The sequence below is a fragment of the Tasmannia lanceolata genome, unplaced genomic scaffold (assembly GCF_043159265.1).
Source record: "Tasmannia lanceolata isolate RefF3 unplaced genomic scaffold, GAP_Taslan_0.1 ptg000018l, whole genome shotgun sequence".
Classification (NCBI taxonomy): Eukaryota; Viridiplantae; Streptophyta; class Magnoliopsida; order Canellales; family Winteraceae; genus Tasmannia; species Tasmannia lanceolata.
In genome coordinates this window covers 65,604,376-65,607,845 of record NW_027518695.1, presented here as the reverse complement: position 1 = coordinate 65,607,845, position 3,470 = coordinate 65,604,376, and the positions used below count along the sequence as shown (strand labels likewise).

General features: G+C 36.7%; 1 pseudogene; it reads right to left on the bottom strand.

Moving 5' to 3' along the window:
• Window positions 1–468: 468 nt before the first annotated feature.
• LOC143850617 (putative thylakoidal processing peptidase 2, chloroplastic) lies at window positions 469–2,287 on the bottom strand (annotated as a pseudogene).
• Between the last annotated feature and the right edge of the window lie 1,183 nt (window positions 2,288–3,470).

Sequence of the window (3,470 nt, the reverse complement as noted above, 5' to 3'; positions counted from 1 at the left end):
GAGTAACCCCCCTGTGGACTTATCCAACCTTTTTCATTGTCTTACCTTTAACTTGCTTACCCTAATTACTCACTTCCAGAAAAATGGAAAGAGATACAAAGACAGAGTCCAAAAGAAATCATCCACATATTCTAGAATGCCATCACAAAAGTGAATTAATTACACCATTTGCAAGTTTAATCTCAATCCTGCGAAAAAGAGGCTTTGTTCAAACTGAATACCTGCATTACTTGCCTCTGTTTGCCTCTACATAAATTTTAATGACATAAAATTAATAATGCCACACTAAGATGTATCCTCCAAACATGTCCATGTCCATGAATGGGTCGCATGAACAAAATGGATACTCGAATATATATGTCCAAGGCTATCGCCATAACAAATAAAAGAGGAAGAAAGAGAACCATGGTGCAGTAAAATTTATGGGACATCCTCTGGGATTTTCCTCAAATTGGATAAGTTCGATGGTCATGAAATTGCTAAAGCACTCTCCTCCGCTTCGGGTTCATAAATGATACTAGATATTCTAGAAGGAGGCCAATACCGAATGATGGATCTACCATAAATGAATTTAACCGGCAGTGGCCCCCTGAAAATAAATTCAAGTGTAAGTAAGTCAGGTCCAACAAATACTGCTGTGAAGAACTTCAGAAATAGTAAAGCCTTTGTTTATCTGTATAAATTCCAGCTAATAAGAATCATTTTAGTGTTAATGTGCCCATCTCATCATCATCATTAACGGGATTTCCATAGGTTGGTGATTCCAGGACATACCAATTGTGAGAGTCGAAGCTGTTGTTGCGATTATCCCCCATCACAAACACACAGCCTTCAGGAACAAGCTGTACAAAAACATAAAATAATCGATGTTCAGTAGAGAAACATTAGCTCAAGAGCTTGCTTAATAGGGTCTATCAAGTTTATTAACTCTTGAGCATGAGACGGTGATTGCCCCACACTCAATGCATCTACACTTACATACTCTCGAGCTGAACAAACAGCTACCTCTTTAGCTTCTTCCAATTATGTGAAAGAGAAATAACAGCAGCTTTACCTAAATCTAAAATCTAGAGAAGGTGCAGAAAGAATTTGAATATAAAGCAGCACATTGATTTTATTTATTTTTTTGAGAAATAGGCATTTTATTCAATATAGCAACAACAATAAAACAAGGGAAGAAAGCAGCACATTGATGTTCATCCAAAAAAAAAAAAGTGGCCCCGTGGTAGTCTATAATCAACAGTCTCAACTTTTTGTTTATTTATTATTATTTTAAGATCATGCAGAAAATGGGACTCTCGCTCAATTTTGCACAAGATAACTAGAAATTAAACTTGTATTGGGATGTGTGGAATGAGAAAATACCACTCGATCCATTTCGTAAGCGAGTGGCTCCAAAATGAAATCTTCATCTTGCAAGACACCATTCACCATCAATTTGCCATCATGAGCCTAAAAAGCGAGAAAGCACATACGTGTTATGTAGTTAGCATCAGACACAGGACAAAAGATCTTAGGGCCCGTTTGGATGCCGAGAAGATTTTGATTTGGAATTCTCACATTTGCAGCCCTTTTGTGTTGACATTTGGATCCCGATCAAATCCTTGAATTCCTAATTCAATGACTGACAGTGAAAAAAATCAGATTTCCAAATAAGCTGCGGAAATAAGAAATTGGAAATCCACAGATCTCTCAGTTTCCTTCACCCTCTTGGCTCCTCAACCTCTTCCCTGCAGCAAGAATTAAACCCTTCCCTCACTGTCTCCCTAAACATGAGCTGGCAGATCTATTCATTTTGTACTGAAAACTCAATTCCAAATCCAAATACAAAATCTGAGGTATCCAAACAGGCCCTTAGAGAAATTAAAATTGAATGAACCAATATGAGGGGAAATCTCACTTCCACAAAGTCCCCTGCCTTGGCTACAATTCTTTTAATAAACACATCACCAGCTTTGTAACCATTTTCCTACACGAAGTGGCACATTGAGTGAAACTAATAATAGCCTAATTAAGCATTGAATTCTTTCAAAAAATGATTTCACAATCCACTGCATTATATTATTTATTAAAAACCACACCTACACGATTGGAGGAACATTGAAAAGCACGATCTCTGTGATATCCGGCATTCTAAATTTATATGAAACCTACAATTTTTGTAACAGGAAACCAAAAAAATCAACTTCAAGATCTTCAAAGAAAGCTTTAATTGTATAAATACAAGTAGCACCCATATAATTCTTGAGAGCCTTGAAAACCACCCATATAATTCTGACTTGCTCATTAGTTTTTGAATAATTAATTATCTACTTTCTTAAGATTGAAAGACAAAATCAAATCCATCTATTAAGCCCATTTTTCTTAAAAATAGAATATTATCTACTCAAGGATTCAAGAATAGTGGACTTCTAATAGCAAGCTCTTGATGTGATAAGCCTTAGTGCCTACCAACTGTTTGAGTTTATTATTCATAGAAAGTAGCATTTCAAATTGAGCTGGACCAAGGTCAAATGGTTTAGGTTTTGGAATGTCATTAGTTAATTGGAATTTTCCTTCAACCTAGAGTGAGGAAATGGAGCTTGGCCTACATCACCAACTTTTGGATCATCTGCTTGAACTCAAGCTTCCGTCGGATCTCTGCTGCGTCATATGTTCTGCCCTTTTTTACGTCGGATAGCACCCTCTAATGTAATTATGACTTCTCTTCTACACTAGAAGAGGTGATGTCCCAAGCAAAAAAGGGTTAATATATCATTTCTCTATGGTTACTGAATGTAATCAAATAATGAATTAAACTAATTACTCCTTTTTATGTGGTTAAACTAAGGTACACTAAGCATTCATGTACATTAAAACTGTAAATATCTACTTATTACCCTTTATTATTTAATAATAATTTAAGAACGTTTAATACTAATAATTTTTACATTGAATGTTTCTCTTCAATCTAGACCGTAGATTTAAAATCTATGATTCCCCACGTTTGGTCTTATAGAGGACACTTATTTTGGTTCGTGAAAGAACATTTACGGACTATCTGCACTATATCCTCTATATCCTAAGCAGAGAGAGTCCTAGCATTATATGCTTGGCCCATGCTATACATGGGTGTGAAATAATGGGTCCTACCATATCAAAACATGAAGTGTAAAATTGTGGACCCCACACTATGCATGGGCTTGGGTGGAGATCGTGGGAATGTTTTAATTCAAGGTGGCAATTGGGCTATACTGCCCATGGCACGCCCGGCATGACATGAAAGTGATTTTTGAGCGGGCCGGCATGGCACGAAGCAACGAACCGGTACTGCACGCTACGGCCCGCGGCACGCCCGCGCCAAATTCCAACAACGATTCCTTTCTTTTGAAGGAATATCCAAAAATAACCCCTTAAAGTTTGAATAACAGCTATGAATGGGGAGTATTTTCGAAAATAACAAATTTAAAATTTTGAAGAAACCCAAAATA